The sequence below is a fragment of the Oxyura jamaicensis genome, chromosome 5 (assembly GCF_011077185.1).
Source record: "Oxyura jamaicensis isolate SHBP4307 breed ruddy duck chromosome 5, BPBGC_Ojam_1.0, whole genome shotgun sequence".
Classification (NCBI taxonomy): domain Eukaryota; kingdom Metazoa; phylum Chordata; class Aves; order Anseriformes; family Anatidae; genus Oxyura; species Oxyura jamaicensis.
In genome coordinates, this window is record NC_048897.1 from 47,637,470 (window position 1) to 47,656,052 (window position 18,583).

Below are 18,583 nucleotides of genomic sequence, written 5' to 3' on the forward strand. Positions count from 1 at the left end.
TGAGAGTGTGATTGCACTCATATGAAGCAGAAGATGGGACAGAGTGAGATCCAGCCCCCATGACCACAGAAGGGTACTTCCTACCCTCACATCTGTGGGATGTTTCGTGGCCTTTTCAGCCCAGGCTGGGTCTTGCAGGACCCAGCTGTGTAGTGGCTGCAGCCCAGCCCTGGATGTGCAGAAGGGGCTCTGAAAGGCCTGAAGATTTTGTTATTTGAACAGAAAAAAAAATATATATCTAAATTCCTGCATAGAGCTGGACAGGAATTTTCAGCTAGAAATACCGAGTCAAAATTTTGCAGGTTGTTGCAAACCCATTAAAACTAAGGCTGATGCAAATTGGTGTGAGCACCCCTTTGGTTTAAAAGTCTTGAAATGAAAGAGGTCAACTTTTCCAGCAGATCCTCTTGCTTATTTATTTGCGGGTTTGCTCTTAGCATGTTTTATAATTTTTAACCTCTCATCCTGTTTTACACTGAAAATTAGTTCTGAAATGTGTGGCTTTTTCAAGAGAGAGAAATTTGTAATGGGTTTCTGCTCTTTAAACTCGTAGCTTTTAGGTTAGAATTAATGCACCTAACCTTTCCATTAATCATTCCATGCCTGAATGCTATTTTTGAATCAGGTCACACGTAGCAATTCGACTAGGTTTCCAGGAATATCTTGCACTCCCTGTTGGCTGTAACTCCACTTAGACTGTATTTACTCTTGAAAAAAAATTAGTAGGCTTCATTCACCTTTTCTTCTACCTCATGAACAGCAGAGGCAGCTCTGCTGAGCTCAGAGGAATGACTTCTAGCTGGGAGGAACATCAATCATTATGTCTCCTGGTTGGAAAAATAACTGAATGAATTTTGAAACAAGCAATGTATATTTTTATGTAAATTGCTCTTAAAAGGCTTTATTTTAAAAAGCAATGGTCACTTTAGTCCCAGAAGAACAGAAGTTTATGATGAAATGATTATTTTTATAACATTCCCTTTGTTCGCTTACACAAGAAAAGAACCTCGTCAGCAAAACACAGCATAGCAGCATATACCTCAATTAAAAAAAAAAAAAAAAGTCAAAATATTAGCCAATATGAAATTGGCTTCTCTGCAAATTGTTCTTTCATCTGGCAGAAATATTATTTATTTTCCATCTACCATGATTTAAGGCTGTATTTTCTCAATAATTGACTGAAATAGAGAGCTCTTAAATCAGGCATTCTGAAAGATAGTTTTCAGCATAATGCCTGGCAGTTTTTTTCTATTTCACACTGCTCTCCTGAGAACTGAGCAGTTCACACCACCCCACCACCCCCTGCCTTGTTTTCTGGGGCTTTAATCTGTATTGGAAAATGTTGACACACTTCTTCAGTTACATGAAAGCGACACTAATGGGGATCAGATCTGACTTCAGAAAAAAAAAAAAAGGACTTTGAAGAAAAATCACATTGCAATGTGTAGCAAATAAAGGGGAAATTAATCCAGGTAGAAAATCCATAGCTACTTTCTGCAAATTATTACCAAGCATGATACAATCTGTGCCTTTGATTTGAGTCGCTGGCTAGTACGGTGAATAGAATTTAAGCTGCCTATTTTACACAATCAGATACATTAAAAGCCTTGTTTTTAAGGAAGACATTGTTCTCTGGTTCTATTTTTATAACGGCAACACCTTGGATCATGACTCCATTGTATCAGGCCTGTGCAAACACGGGCAGAGGCCTGGCTCTGCAGAGCAAACACACTAACAATGAAGGTGGAGAAGGAAAATTTCCTGTTTCACAGGAAGGGAAGCAAGGTGCCCAGGGGTGATGCAGCTCCTCAGGGCCACAGCGGGCAGCCCGGGGCTGCTGTGGGTGCACAGCCGGTGTCTCCTGAGCCTCCATCCAGGGCTGTAACATCCCACACCCAACCCTCTCGGCTGGACCATCAGATAACCTTTTCTCCCGGTTCCTGCCCTTTCAGAGTAATGTGGCTTATGAACTTCCAGAAATTCATTCTGAAAGTGCATCCACGAAGAATCAAGCTGTCAGGTTAAGTAAGGTGGGTAGGGTTGTTTCCCTGTGCCAGTGGGTGAGCACTGAGTTATCCCAGCCCGTGACTTGCCCCTGCATATCCCCATGGTAAAAGCAGGTAAGAAAAGGCTGGTAAAAGCAGCTCGTGAGACTTTTGGTTGGGTTCAGCCATTTTGTGCTGTGGCTGTGGAGCTGAGCGTTGATTTCAGAGTGCTGCAAGGGAAGGAGCTCACAGCTGTGTGGGCTACAGCAATGCCAGGGCTCTCCTATACCAACCCTGGGCTTCATTTCTGAAGCCTTTCCAGTTGCCACAGACTGGCATTAGGAAGGATATCCCTGTGGCTGCTTGTAACCCCACACATACAAGGAACACAACCACCAAACTGCATCGGGAGGAAAGTGCAGGCTGGTTTTAAACCCTCTCCGATGCTGCCTGCAGGGGGTGGAGGAAGCACCCTGTCTGTCTGGGATGTGTAAGTCTGTCTGTCTGTCTGTCTGCTGGCACTCTGACGCAACGGGGCGCTCTGCTCTGCAATTAGTGACCACATTGTGTGCTCATTATGGCTTACGGCAAAATGAAGTGGAAGGAACGGGGAAGCAAGTGTGGACAGCAGAGCTTCAACGTAGAACCTGAAGACATTGTGGAGAGAAAATTTAAAAAGCATATTTTTTGTTTTAGTTGCTGGTATTTTTAGTGCTTTGAGCAAAACACCTTTTCTCTTTTCCTGCTATGTTTTCCTGTTCTTTTTTTCTACCTGACGTGTTTCACAGGGAGGCTGGGTGAGTGTGGTGGTTTTAGGAAATGCTTGCAGACCTCCGGCACTAGCAGTGGTGCCTGTCACTGGAGTGGCCTGGTGGCTGTGGGATAGACAAGTTCTGCTGTACCCGTGCTGACCCAACACTGTAACAAACATTACGTGCTGTGGGACAAGAAACAGTTTACATATCCCTGTCCAGAAGGCCACCATGCAGCACAGACCGCAGAGGACACTTTCCTAGCGCAGCTTGCCAACAACAAGCTCTATGTGTGTGTGTGCAGCATTTGCTTTCGTGTTGCTTGCTCCTGGGCCAAGTGACATTTTCCACAGATGCTGGCTGAGATCAATCTGCACCTGGACATGTGTGTGTAAACGGGGCCACAATTATCCAGTTTGTTTGAACAACTGTGGTTTCAGCCCTAAGCTCCTATTTTTTTTTTCCCCATATGCTTACAGCTCCTGTTTCTAGCAGTTTGATGCCTTGCATGTACTAAATCTTTACTGCAATAGATGCACTGCAGTCACTGTCCTCTCCCACTGTAAAAACCAAATTTGCTGTTCATTTCTTTCCCCTCTGGCATACAGCCACTTTGTCTGTTGTTGTTTTCAAAGCATTTATCATCATAGCCAAAAGTAAGCTGCAATATCTGGAAGCTATACCTACATTATTAAATAACTCTGAGAATACTCATGGAGAGCAGGGCTTTCTCTGGCTTGAAAAACATACCTTTGTACTGGAGGGAGAGGGTTGAATTTCATTTTGCTAAGGTTCTTACAGGGATGCTAGAACAAACGGGCAGCTCTTTCAGTGTAATGTAAAAATAGCAAGATCTAAGTGCTTCCTGATCCTCTTAGAGAATGAGCATTCAGAGACACAAGTCTGGGAGTGGCTTCCTGGGTTGTTTCATCCTTGGAGTTAACTTAAATAGGTTGGAGCTAGAGGTGGCTACGTAAGGTCGTTGGTTAAGTGACTTTCACAATATGTAAGGATTCAGGATCCATTGTCAGTCAGAACTGGGATTTGGAGGGGGATGGAGAGATCAGGACACAAGGTAGGGTTGCAGCCTTCTCGCATGGTAGAATTTCCCCCTGCCAACTGGCATAGCTGCTCCATGTGTCTTCGTTTTAAAACCAACAAGTGGAGCACAGATCGTAAGCAGTGATGGAAATCCCTCTGCCCAAAGCGAATGGAGGCAGCAGGTATGTAGCAGAGGTATGTGACACAGCAGCCTGGCATGGAGGGAGCTGTCTCGCTAGCTGTGATGCACACAGCTATTTTTGGCAATTTGACTGCCCAGGCAGTGATGATTCTGGTCTGATGCAAACTGGCACGCTTCGCTGCTGAGGCTCATATGGCTAACACTGATGCTTGGCACATATTATTGAACTCTTTCCCTCTTAACTTGCCATACGTCTGTCTTTGCTATCTGTTTTTAATCCTGTGCCTAGTCCTCACGCAGTGAGATACCTGCAAGGCAGTGCTGCCTGTATCTGTAGGAAGGATGGAATGACACCTAGCAATAGATGTGGAGACATTGCTACACCTCCTGCCGTCCCTAAAATCCTGCCACAAGTCATCGTGGAGAGCAGGAGCCCACTGATGCTCTCTGTGTCTGGACAGGCTGGTAAGGTACTGGTGCTGGTTTCCACACGCACAATTTTTGGTAAACTTCTACTGTGGTGTCTTTCCCTCTGACTAATGTAAAAAGATAAGGTGTTTCTAATCTAGTTATTAGAAGATCCACAGCTCTGCAGGTCAATGGAGACTCAAAAGCATCATTTAATTGCTGAACTGTGCTGCTGGCCTCTGACTGTAGCTGGTGCTTACAGGGAATCCAAAGCAGCTGCTCAGAGAGGAGCTGTGATGTGTCTGTGCGAGAGGCAGCCCGGGGCCAGAGGCCGATTGTTTCTCTGAGTCGGTGGCATTTTTTCTTCCAGGAATTTTGCTGCATCGTGACTGAAAGGTCATCTTTCTCCTAGCCAGCAAAAGAGGCTGACCTCGATCCCACCACTGCTCTGGGGTCCTTGCTTATAGGGACTGCTCTCATGATGTGGACACAGAGGAGGGGAGGGGACACTTCCACTGGATTTATTCCCAGTTCAAAACATTACCAGGAAAAACCCTGATAAATCCCTGCTGGGGAGGTTTCTCTTCAGTTGCTGCTCTCTCATTTCCCCCTGTCAAATTCCCCACGGGCTTGTCATCAGCATTAATCTTGCTTGTGTGGTTCGTTCTGCCCTGACCCGCGCTGCTCCCCATCCTCGTCTGAGTCAGCCTGGCCACGGGGCCGGGGCGAGAAGCGGGCTCTTCTCACACACCACATCCCTCTGTGCTCTGTCCTGCTGTGTGCTCTGCAAGCACCAGCCCTGCCCAAGTCCACCATGCCGCACCTGTCTGCATGCTGCACGCTGACGTTTAGGGAACAGCAGGCTGACTTCCAGCCTGGGGGATCTGTGGGACTCGTATTACAGAGTTTAGGAAATACCCATAAAATATCAGCTCATTAGACGCGCTCCGTAACAGAGGCACATCAACAATGAGTCAGATTTGCTGTTTGTCATGCAGCTCACGGTCAAAGCACGCTGAATAATTGCCCGGCCTTCCTCGTGTGCAACAGGGAGAGTGCAACAGGGAGGTGGGTGATGTGCTTACAGTTCGGTCTCACGCTGCCCACCCCTGGCAATGTGCCTTCTGACATCCCTCCTGCCGAGGAGGTGCCCGGAGTGCCAAAACTTGCTTTGCTGATGAAGGCTGAAAAAATCTTTCCCTGCATTTGATGCCTGATTTGTATAACAGGTGCTTTTAATGGAAAGATAATTTCAGAAGAAATTTCCTTTTAAATGAAAGCCTGCAGAAGAAGATGTTGTACTTGAAAGGTGAAACTGGCTACTTTTCTCTTTAGAGAAAAGATAAAGGAAATATTGATAGACATTTTAGATAGGCAAAGGAAATATTGCATCAAAATTATAGGAAAAAAAATACTAAAGCCTGGTTTAAAGCAGTTGTGTTGAGTGTTGATGCTAGCACAGTTTCTTTGATCTAGGTCACAGAAGGAAGCAAGAGCCTCCTTTGGTCCTGTATGGAAGGTGTACGATGTCCTCCTCCCGTGACACAGGCTGCAACTGCTGTCTGAACCGAGTTCATCCACAAACTGCTTCTGCACGCATAAACTTCAAAACTGCTCACGGGAAGGTTAGTTACACACGGGGACTTGCAAACAGCTGACACTTGTGCTGACAGGAGAGTAAAAAGATGACGAAATGTATCTGACAGGCATGCTCTTCGCTTGCACAAGACTAAGAAGAGAGAGCATTTGTCAAAATGGATGTGGTGCGTGCGTCTCTGCTCTCACGTGGTTACGGTGCCGCCTTTGTGGATGCATGCCTGGCTGTGTTGCCTGCAACAAGATCTTCTGTCCCTTCAAATGCCACTTACTATCAAATCATGGAACTGCTTAGATGCCAGTGTTGACATTAATGCAAACAGATCTAAAAAAAATTCTGGTAAGGTTCCACTGATAAGCACTTTGGCCTTAATCTTGTGGGTGGATGTGTGTGGGCAGATGCTTTTGTTCCTGCAGAGTCTCTCTGAGGGCAGGGAGAGCGCACACAGGGTTGTAAGTCAGCTGTTTGCCTCGAGTTTTTGGCTGGACAGGGTCTTAGTGTGGGGTTTTGAAAGGCAGCTAAATGATTTTATTCTACATGTCCATTAATTCTCACCAGGAACTGTAATTCATAAGTGACTTAAGCTCCTTTGAAACTCCGTGCTTGCTTTACTATTTAAAAAGTATTGGTTATTTTTTTCCCCATTTTATTTTTCCAACTATTCACACTATATTCTATTTTGTAACCAATCTTTGGAGTCCAAATTTCACCCCCAGCTATTCATGTAAAACCCCATCTTCAACCAGCAGGACACCAAACAGATCAAGAATAAGCATGAAAATACACAGAAATCTGTGGGATTTGCATAGGTCTCACTGTGTTGTATGTGCAGCAGATCTTGGAGAATCCAAAATTGAATAAGTCATCTAAAAATACACATATATATATTTAACTGAATCTTGAATTTCACTAAAATATTTTTTAATGGCAAAACAGGCATTAAAATACCAGTTGAACACTTAATTTCAGAGGATGGGACCTGTGGTGTGTGTGCACCCAATTTTTGTTCTTGGCAGTAATGAGAACTTACTGAATACAGTTCCTATAAGGTTTGTGACAGGAACTCCAAGATTTTTCAGTGAGAACAGACTACTGCTGTCTTAAATACAATGCTGCTAGAAAATGCCACAAAAGTTTGTCCTGCCGGAGAGACTGTTTGTTCTTCCACCAGTGCCACATGTAGGAGCTGTGTTCTCAAGAGACGTCTGTTCCTGAAAGATCCCTTCCCTTCCAGGCCTTCCAAGGTCATGCTTCAACATGAGACTTGAAAATCCTAAATGTCAGCAAACAGTGGGGCAATCTGTTAAGCGCATTCAGAGTCTAAATAGATTGTCTTTTTCTTTTTTCTTGCTGTGTAAGCTTAAAAATTTGAAGAAATTCCATCAACTTGCTACCAAACATACTGTTATACTGCCTGCTCTTCCCATGTAGTGACTTCTGCATACGCACCCAGAGCTGCCTGCCTGTCACTCAGGTTATGCTTTCTGTTCGTTGCTGTTGCAGCATTTCTTATGTCTCTTTTGGGCTGAATCCCACTGAGTCAGTGGAAGAGTCCCGTTGCTGGACTGGAATTAGGAAGGGGTTGTTAAGACTCATCCTGGTCCAAACTTGACACTGCCTGTAATTCACAACATATGCAACCAGAAGGGTAATAATAGCCCAGTAAGGAGGGTTACCTTTTACCCTTACATGGGAAATTAGTGTATTTGCGTGTCTGTACCCTCTGTACTCCGTTGGGCTCTGCTTTCCTCAGGGTAGCAATGACACTTTGCACAGAAGGTTTGAGAGCTGCCACTTTGAACACGAAAAGGGGTGATAAGCTTTGTCAGAGGCTCAACCAGCCTTCGAGGTCAGCCAAACAAGCAGATAGTGCTTGTTGGGAGTTCTGTTAATAAATTACGGCAGCTTTACACTCGTTAGGTAGCAGCCTGCTATTAGCTGACACCCCTTCTGTGGCTATCTGGAAAACACCTCTCCGGCAGCGTATGGCTACTGTGACCCAACACCGAGTGACAGCCAAGTGCAGGGCGTTGTTTTGAGCTCTCAGATCGCCAGGGCTGAGTTTGCCCTTGCTCTGAAGGAAAGCTCACGAGCTGCACGTAAGGATGAACAAAGAAGGTTGCTGCTAATCCCCTTGGCTTGTTTGTGCGCTGTCTTGGCATCAACCCCGGTGCAGGAGATGTCGCTCAGCTTATACATGGCTGGGGAAAGTAGGGGAAAGGAAATAAAATGCTGCTGGAATAACCCTTCACAAGTACTAAGTGCTGGAGAAAGTGAAGACTCATTTTCACTTCAGAAAAGGGGATTCTAGCCTGTAGGTTGCACACAGATGTGTGCGTCCTGCATCTGGGATGCAACAGGGACTCCTGCTGAAAGCAGCAAGACTGAACTTTGCAGGACGTGAAAAACAGCCAAGGCCTCCACTGTATAAAACCTACTGAGGAAAATGGCTCTGTTGTACCCAGCTTTCCATCTTTAATACAAAAAGACTGCATTGTACTTTTCCTGCACAGCCTGAATGCAAATTCATAACTATGGTCAATGTGGCTGCCTTGCTTCCATAAGTTTTTTCTTACAGTCCTTGCTTATTAAAATGTTAAGTCCTTCATTGAAATTCCACCTCCAGTGGAACAGCCCTTGATCAGCCGTCCCCGGGAAAACAGAGCGGGCTATGACAGCAAAAGCATTGTGATGGACTTCCCTTTGCTCTCTTGCCATTTATTGAAAATTTTCCATTATTTTGGATAAATGGTCAGTGCTGCTCTGGAAACTTGGTTGTGCTTTTGATTCTCTATTATCAAGCAAAGCATAACATCATTTAAAACAAACACCAGAATCAGAAACCAGTCCTTGTATAACTTGGGAAGGGCCTGCTTTAATAATATTTTTTGAACAATCCTGTGACTGAAGTGGTATTGAGCTACCATATCCATCTGGCCCCATGTATTTAGATAAAAATTATTTTTCACAGAAGAGATCTGCAGATAATATTACAAGAAGGGATGGAAGATGTTCCAACAGGGCTTTGTAAAGGATTCATAGTTTACTTGTCTTCCTCTCTCTCCTTCCTGTCTCTGTAGATTTAATTATGATCCTTTGTCCTTATTCCTTTGAAAACAACCTTTAAAAAATGCAGATGCCTTTGGAGCTGCAGTGAGAAAGCCCTCAGCTCACGCAATGAGAGTCTAAAGAGAAAGATGTAAGGCTGGAAGATAACTTTAGGCAAGTCCACAAGAAGGGGAAGGGTATAAACAGGGTCCCAGGAAGTCTCCTGACTTCATCTTTACCTGCCAGTGTAAAGCAAGCCATTGGAAACAGGAAAAAGAGAGCCCAGAAAGGTGCATTTGTATCACCGGGTGTGCTGAGAGGTAATTCAGTGTCTAAATATTTTACACATGTAACATCTTGTGAAGATATGAATGCCTGTTACATTTCCTCCGAAATCACAACCAGCATCGTTAACAGCATTTCCCCATTCTTGTTGCCATCACTGGCCTTAGTCACAAAGATGATTGTCCCAGGCTAGCTTTGACACCTCTGCTGCTCTCAGTGCAAAGAGATCCACCTCCTCCACGTCTAACTTTGCTGGAATCGCTCCCGGTTTCCACAGATTGAGGCAGACAGTGATGTTTTATAGTTCTAAAATTGATTGGTAGGAGGAAGAGAAGCAGGGAAGAAAACAGAAATGCAGAGGGGGAGGAGGCAGGCAGTACAGCAGGCAGGGTGGACTATTGCCTAGCTTTATTTAACGGGTGCTTTCAATGGCTGGGAGATGACACCAGAAATTTCACAAAGGCAGAATTTGTGTTTCAATGTATAATTATATGCTTACAATGTAGTGATATGGATAATTACGGCCATTAAAAAAAAATACTCTCTTTTTCTTTTGTATTACAGCTATTTTGTGGATCATAAAGTATTATCCGCTACACGATTTGGAAATTACTTGTTTGTTGCTGTTGTTTGCTTTGTTTTGCTTTTGTTTGTTTTTCATCAATGACTACAGGTCATCACTGCCTATTTGTAGGGAACAACTCACTTGGAAATAACACAACTGAAGACAAAAACAGCCCTTTGCCATATCTGCTGTACTTACTGACTGTGATCACAACTGCAGTCCTGGGACAGGCAAATGCAAGCCCAAACGACTGTCAGGATCTGGCCCAGTACACAGCATTTCTTTCAGTAAGTGGCAATCTCTCATCTGATCCACGTGGACATTTTGTGAAGCAAAGTCCTAAATTTTAAACCTTGTAGCTTGCACATATGTTCCTACCACCCACCAGGGACTTGTAAGATTCCAGTTAGAACAGGCACTCTTGATTTTGCTTGCCTTGTACTGGGGGATATACGAGAGTGCTTGTTTATGTGAGATTTGGGAGAACAAAGGCTAATTAAATCCCACCCTTCCAATAGGATATATATTTTTTCAACCCTGAAGCAAATTTTCTATGTCTGTGTGTTTTGGCTTTTAAACTCAATAGCCTGCAGGCACAAGCCACGTCAGCAAAGAAATGGAAAGCTCATTATTACACTATTAGAAGGTTTAAATCTTAAAACCAGAGACTATAACAACAGCAAATGGGATATCAAAGGCATGCCCTTCTACTTGCTCTTTTCACTGAATTTAGGCCAGAGGGATGCTGTGAAGGGTGTTTTGCTGTGCCTGCACACTCTCCAACCATCACAGCACATTGAGGTTATAGTTTTTTTTTATTATTATTTTTTATTTTTTTGGTGATATTGCAGATTTTTATTTGTCCAGATAAACAGAATAAAAACAGACAGGGTGAATTCTGGAGGTAAAGAAGTGCTATTGGGTCGTGTGAATGAGCATTCACTCCCTGCCCAGTCTTGCTCTGAGCAGTGCCTCTGTGATGCCTGTGCCACGTGAGTTTCACAGGGCAGTTACCTCTGCTCTATAACTGGCCCACAGGTTACAGCATGCATTTTACCACCACCACCACCAACAACAACAAAAAAACGTTGCACATTTTGGGCAGTTGCAGGCCATTTAGGTTATTCTGTATGTATGGCACTTGAAAAAAACTTTCCCTCCTTCTCCCCCGAGCTTCCTATTTTCCTTACTGGTCCCTTTGGACTTGTTATCCTGCTGCTCTCTGTCGTTTTTTCCACACAATCTCCAACCTCAACACTTGCGCTACTTGAAGCTTTTCCCCACAGACCTTATTTTCTAAATATTCTATTATTTTTGTGACTTTCTGGGACATTTCCCATTTCCAGAGCATCCTTCAGAAGGCCATACCAGGCTGATTCAAAACAGAGTGATCTAAATCCAACCTGGTTGTACAGGACATGCATTTCCAGTGCATTGCCCAGTCATTTTAATCCTGTAGCCTCCTTTCCCATGCTCAGGCAGGGGTTGTGCACAGCCCTGGTTTGCACCCATGTTAGCGTGGTGCTTGCCCTGAGGTATGCAGGTTGCAGAGTCAGACGAGGAGTGCTATTTCTGGAGGAAACTGCCACCAAAAGCAAAATGTCTCTGTCACGAAACCGTTTCTACACAAGCAAAGATTTTAAGGCTTCATCTCTACATATATCCTAGGGAGGAAGTCTGCTGTATCCTGTACTGTTGGTTCCCTAAGGGGAAAAAATCTGCTTGGAGCAGGTCCTTTGGCAGATTTGAAGCTACCTGGAGGAATGCATCCCTGAGCCAACGGCGTCAGGTGCAGCTGATCCCAGAAAAGCCCGGGGCTTGCGAGGGGCTGCGTTGGTTGACAAGGGTGGAACGATTTCAGGACAGAAGCCAAGAGCAGGCAGCCTGGAGGCTGACATAACTGCCTGACCTGAGCTCTTTCCTTTGATACATAATTGCTGCCAAGTTTTGCAGAAGGTGGTCAGGGGCTAAACACAAGGTTTCCAGTCTGAATCACAGAAAGGAAGCTTTGTCCTCTGGGCCTGGTATATGGCGACCTCCAACATTTAAAATAATTCCTGTGTGCTCCAGGGGAATTTACTGATGCTGTCCCTAAAAGGCAAACCCTAGAGAGCAAAGCTGGCTGGTGTAGCTTGCAAAGTCCTGCTGCATGGTCTTCGTAAGTCACAAGTGCAAAACATGGTCAGTACGTAGGACATTGCTAGATTAAACATCAGCAACAGTCCCCGCAACTTTGATTTATGAGGCACCATTTAAAAATTTTTCAGTCCTAGGGAGAGAGGCTGTGCATCAAGTTACTGCCTCCCAGGGTTTGTTTCTAACCCTGTGGATGTTTTGGGGAATTGCCGGGTGCCCTCCTGAAGTTTCCAGGTTAGGTTTAGGTCCAGTGGGACCAGAGGTACTAGCTGGTGTCTGAGCCTACAGAGAGGGTACAATGATAAATACTTAAAAATGAAACTTGCTGGTATCAAATAGCATAGATATTTTGCATCATCTGCTAAATACCAGAAATTAATTTGATTTTCACTTCTACCCCACCACTGGAAGACAGTTACATCTAAACCTTCAGCCCACAGCAGCCTTGGTGGGCAGGCCCTGTGTAATTCATGCAGAACCAAGGTGGGAGGATGATCATTTCCACTCTCTGTAGGCTGACAAACAAAAAGCTTTGGATGGCTTTAATGGGCCCTGATGAGACACAAGAACAGCATCAATTTCAGCTGTGTCTGAGTGCTTCAGCACAGACACAACACTGAATTGATGGCAAAAGTGTGTGGCAGCAGTTACTGCCAGGAGAGATGTTCTGGGAGGAAACACACAAAAATCATTTAACTCCCTCCCTCACTGCTCTAAGTTAATTTGGACATGCTATATTCCCAGCACAATTATAAATTTAAAAATAAGCACAGCCGGGGCTTTAGCTGGAGAAGGACCGCATTAGTGCCACAGAAAAGGCTGGAGTGTAGTTTACAAAAAGCTGCTTTTTAAATCTTATGCCTACAATCTATTCTTTCTGGAACAAAATATGGTACTTCCAGCCTACAATATGAAGTGAGTCATAACATTGCCATTCTGCTCCCAGCATAATTGGAGCATACCTATGGTATGAAGTGGGAGAAATATTTGGCCAAGAAGAATGCTCCAGAATTTTATGTACTGTCAAGACATGCTTAATAAATAGAGAGTATTATTTTCATATTGCGTAATTCAGACTTTGCTCATTCTGGGGTTGTTTCAGCAAGACATGTAAGTGCGTGCTTATCTTTAATTAGTATTTAAGCCAAGATGACTATTAACATACTTATGGGAAGGCCTTTCCTAGGGGTCAGGCTTCCTGATGTGTATGGAGGCAAGCATATGCTTGCACCTGCATGGGGGCTGAATGAAGCCTCACAGGTAGGTGTGGAGAAATATTAGTGGTAGAAAGCACATATGCTTGCCATGGTCTGTGGTCCTTTATCCTGTGCTTTTGCTGTTTCCCTAAGGACAGACTTCAGTGGCCTCTGAGATCACCCATGTGAGTGTGGAGTCAGCTGGGAAGGCCTTGGAGCAGGGTATGAAATCCTCGTTGTGACGATGTTCTCCAGAATGACAACAGGCACGTTGCCTTCAGCAGACCAGATTTCGTTCCCTGTGTGTGAACAGATTCCAAGAGGAATGATCACATTGTATATGGCCAGCTGTGAAATGTTTTGGCAAAGGAAGCAGGGCTTGAACTTGAACCCTTCCAGGTGAAAAGTAAAGGCAGGATCAATCTGTGTGCACATGAAATGGGAAGCGAGGCAGCTTGTGGGGGAGGCTTTGGTCCATGACACCACCGATTGACTCCCTTGACTCCTGCCCTGCAGCTTTGTGACTTTCTCAATGCCAGTTTGAGTTTTGACCAAACAGCCCAGAAAAGTCTCTTGCTCTTGGTGATGAGAGCTCACAGAATCATAGCACCAGTGAACATTTGAGCCCTCCAGAGTGTGAAGTAATAATGGCCAGCTGGTGCCATCTCAGTTGGGAAAGTAGTCAGCAAATGGCTAAGATATGAGAGTTAAATCTGGTTTATACCACACCAGAGAGGACTGGTTTGGATTGGCTTCCAGAGGATTTCCGAACAAAGGAGTTGCTCAAAATCTTGGTCCCTTCTGAACAGCAACATTCCTTTGTACCAGCAGGATCTTTGGACTTCAAGTTTGGGAACAGATTCTGGAAAACAGACAGGGATCCACTGCTGAGATCCTCTGGTCAAGCCAAGATGACAAAACTGACGGAAAAAATGTATGTCCTCTTGTAATCACAGGAAAACACCGGAGGCAAGTTAATTTGATCCCATTCATCATTTCAACATCATAAGCTTACAATTCCCTGTGTAATTCTTTAACAAGGTGAAACAATAGTTTTGAGAGAGTAGTCTCAGGGCTGTATCCTTCTCAACAGCCTGCCAGTCTGTGTGGCCATGTCCACCTTGTCCTCTGGGTTTGCTCACCTCCAGTAACCTGTTCCCTTACCTGCGGGTATGTGGATGATGCCAAACTGCAGCAACGGTGAGTTTGTTCTAGCAAACTTGCTTTCCTTCATATAAACATTTTTCTCTGGAATTTATTTCCCCCCCTGTTCCTTTGGATGTATTGATCTCCATAGGCTTGTGTCTTCCTACTTTAAGATCTGTTTTCTTTTAAAGCCAGCTACGTGTCTGGGAAATATACACTCTGGTGTTCCAAGAGGGCAGAGGGAGGTATTTCTAGAAATAGCAAGATGACAAACAAACAGAGAGAAATTCTGGTCTTGGCTACCTTACTGTAAACTCAGCCCATGGATCTTTTTTCAGAACTGAGGTTTCCCATCTGTCAATGGATGGCTATAAATCCCAGCAGATGTTGAAGAGACATCTGGAGTGTATCCCTTGCACTCCCAGTGTCAGTGAGCATCACCCAGTTGCAATACACTTTTGCTGACCTAAGGGAATTTGTGGTCTTCCCTCCAAACAAACGGGTGTTTGCAAAAATTGTGATAGGTCTGACATCCTCTCCTACAATTACTAAGAGTCTCTGATACTGAGACTCCTGCTTAGCACTTGTCTTTCCATAGCCAAATTTAATGAGCATCTAAATTAGCCATTTTATAAACTAATGGGGTGGGTGCTGAGGAATGGGCTCTTTGCCATGCTGCGACAAGACCATTAGCAACGGGGAAATTGGGAACCTTCAGCGTGCAGGAAGCTGAATGCGTGGATTTGAACCTCGTTGGAATGAAAATGAGGGCAGGGGATTTTTCAAGGAACCCAATGTATTTTTCAAAACTCGTCAGTTGAATTTGAACGGGCTCTCCAGATGCCTTCAAAATCTTCAGCCTCAGTTCTGAAGGTGAGAAAGAGGAAATGTTCCATCCTCCCACGTCTGGTCACAGCCCAAGGTGCCCGGTCAAGGGGGAAAGGCTTCCAGCCAGCCACATTTTTCTGAAACAACTCAATTGTACAGAGTGAACGCCAAGGCCCAGCTTTGTTCTGGGCTTTGCATGTATTTTCAAGTCAGTGTTTATTTTGCCTGATCTGCCCTGACTCTCTGGTTCCTGTTAGTGTTCTCTCCTATTGTTGCTGGTGAACTCTGGCCCTTACCGGGATTTATGGTGGAGTTGCCTTTGTCTGAGGAGGTACAGGGGAGATTTTCCAATAGTGGAGTGCCAGGACAAAAGCAAGGGCAGAACTTTTTTGCATTTTCATCCCATTCTACCCCTTTTATCTCTGCTTCCTCTCCTCTGGGCTGTTTTTCAGCAGCAGCTGCCCTGCCTCTTGTGGTTGCTCTTTGCCCCGTCCCATGTAGAGGCATGGAGCTGCCAAGCCTCTGCCCTGTGCCAAGATGCCATGTATGTTCCTCAGCTGACCAACCTCCTTTGCTTCTGTACATGCTATTAAAAAAGGTAGAGGGCAATAAAGCTCATTTACTACCCCATATAATTAACAGGGGCTGCATCCCTGAGATGGTGAATGGCTTTAGGACTTGTCTTTGTTTAGTAACATGCATCTGTGCAAATGATTTGGAAGAAAATTCCCTAAAGCAGAAACTACAGACACTTCTCTAACTGCTTCTGTAAATTAATATAGCAAAGAAAGTAAGTCAGGAAAAAAAAAAAATAAATCCCCAAACATGGCTTCTTTGTAATCTGGTAAGTCTTTGACAAAAATAATTTTTCACCATTATTAATACATGAGCATTTCCTTGCGTCTCCCGCAAATAAATAAGGTGAAAATTTATACTTGTTCCTGACAAATGATCTGTTGTGTGTCAAAAATCCCTTCATTCTGATTTCCTTGGAGCTTAGCAGTTTGCACAGGAATGCATTAAGGAAATTATCTGCTTTTTTCACTTATTTTATCGATCTACTTACTGGCCTTCAATTACATGCAACACATTTGTTCACTTCAAGGGTTTCCTGGCTTAGATTTGCTTTGACCCAGCTCTGTGAGTCTTCCAAAGCCAGATGAACCCAGCAGTTTGTGTGAGCATAGCTAGCTTTGAAAACAATTGCTTAAGAATCTATTATTTCCTCCGTATTCAATATCAAAATGTGTTTACTAGGGTTTCGTCATACTGAAGATCATCAGACAAAAAGCTGTGTATTACAGCAATAGGCATAAATATTTACAACTAACAGAGCCTATCTAATTTTAGGTACCTACACCCTCCACACCACTAGGAAACGAAACCAGGCTCTTCCAGGATATGCTCCCAGCTCTCCTAAAGAAGCAGATCCATTAGGCACTGTCAGTAGTGCCTTCTCATTGCCTCTGATGGCTCTGTTTCTACTCTTGCCTGGCAGCTCACAGTTGGAGGATGTTAAAAGGGTACCATAGCTGAAATTTAGTGGTCATCAGACACCCAGAATGAACTTCCTTAGGTCATACGTAATTCATAGTAAGAAACAGGATTTTGAGCCCTCTGCTGAGAAGCTCCTGGGAAGGACAGACAACTTTAGCTTCTGGCTGATGGAGTGAATCCTTTCTATCAAATAGCAGTGGCTTGGTTTGTTAACATGAGAGGTGATAGAAATGCAGCTATATGGGGAGATCCAGAAAGTAGTCCTACAGTAAGAGAACTCAGAAGTTGGAATATAGGTTGTATTTCAAGCTCAGACTAATTGTATACAACCCAACAACCCAATTTTCCTGACTATGGTGGTGTCCTTCCTAGCTTATTCAGGCATAAGCTCTGTCACAACCTCTGGGTACCACTCACAGGAGCAAGATAGTGTCTCACGGAAGGAAGATGTGCTTTGAAAACCTTTGAAAGAAGTTAGGCTAACTTGCTTCTTCTGGAAATCAAATCTATGTGGTCTGATTAATTAGAATGTAGATTTACTAGGCAGTAATGTGGTGACAAAAGTCATTGAAGGAGAAGAGAAAAAATAAAATCTATAGGGAGCATTTACTAGAAAGATTAAAGACACTGTGAGAGAAAAACAGTTCTGTTTTCTCTTTCTCAGAGCACTTTCCTTGTGCTGTCATTATGTTTGCCAAGGCTTGCAAGGACAGCCAACCTCTCCCTGCAGCCATCACATCTCTTTATATTTAGAGAGGATAAAACCACACCTGAGCTCACAATATTTCAGGCATTTTCCTTGGAAATTTTTGTCTCTGTTGCACAAACATTTCATTTAGAGGAAGTGGGAGGAAATCTGCCTTTGGATAATAATGGTTACGATACAATAACTGTAAAATGGATAATAACAGTAACCGACTGGTACTGGCCAGGGGGCTGATAATTCAACTCTGCGGCAACTTCTGAGGTTTTACAATTTGTTTTCCTTTTACAGTGGAATGAAAACAAAACCTCCACGTATTATGTTTTCAATTTAGCTCTTTCTTGCTGCACTGTCAGAAATAACTAGAGTGCCCTGGACCTCAAGAATTTGTCCTTCCAAGTATTTAAAAAATGTTTCAACTTCCATGAATCAGCATTTTTCCTGGTGGGATAGTTCATCAAAAATGCTCTGGCCAGAACTTTTGCTAACCCTAGAAGTTCAAAATCATGTCTCAAGCCCCAAAACATAGTTGTTATGAATAACTTGTTTTATGGTTTATGGTTTGTTTCTGGACTGTCTTCGCTTAAGTATACCTTTTCCCTCCATCCTCTAAGGATGTACATCCGTTTCCCACCCTCCTCCACTTCTTTTCTCCCATTTTCTTGGGCTTTTCTTGTTTCTCATGCAGCTTCTGGGCTCTTTTGACCTTTCTAGCGTTACGCACAAGAAGCAACACTGAGATATTACTTTTATGGTATGCTGTGGCAGGGACTTGCCAGGAAAGAGGTGGCTGCTGGACGGTCTCTGCAACAGATAGTGGTCACTGCAGGGTGGCCCCACTACCTTCCTGCAAATCCCTGTCTGGCTGCTCTTTGGTTTTCATTCTTCTCAGATGGCATTTTCCATCAGGCAGAGCTGACATCCGTGAGAAGGCAGAAACATCTGCTGTTATGCCCTGGCCGGCTGCCGCCCTCACCAGCTCGGCAGTGCTTGAGGAAATCCGAAGAACCACACGGTAATAATTATCACTAAGTGCTTGTGGGGCAGCTGCTATGTGTGCAATGTCTGTGGTTTGGGTTTGGACCCAGCTGGCTCAGGGATGGCTCTGCAGGACCTATACCTAGTTCTGGCCAGCCCCGGCTCTGTGCTGCACATAGGCATGCTTTGGAAAAAGAAATTGTCTTTCTTCCTTTCTAACACTTCAGGTGGGAAGACCCTATTCTTTGGAGAAAAAAAAAAAAAAAAAAAAAAAGG

General features: G+C 44.1%; 1 protein-coding gene and 1 long non-coding RNA gene across 2 annotated transcripts in view; one reads left to right on the plus strand and one right to left on the minus strand.

Moving 5' to 3' along the window:
• The window catches only part of RHOJ (ras homolog family member J), a 47,846-nt gene that overhangs the window by 17,231 nt on the left and 12,032 nt on the right, over window positions 1-18,583 (minus strand). The window lies entirely within an intron of this gene.
• LOC118167474 lies at window positions 3,351-18,580 on the plus strand. Its single transcript, XR_004751156.1, has 6 exons — window positions 3,351-3,812; window positions 3,900-3,960; window positions 5,805-10,110; window positions 13,309-16,652; window positions 18,239-18,344; window positions 18,535-18,580. It is a non-coding gene; the product is annotated as an uncharacterized LOC118167474 (long non-coding RNA).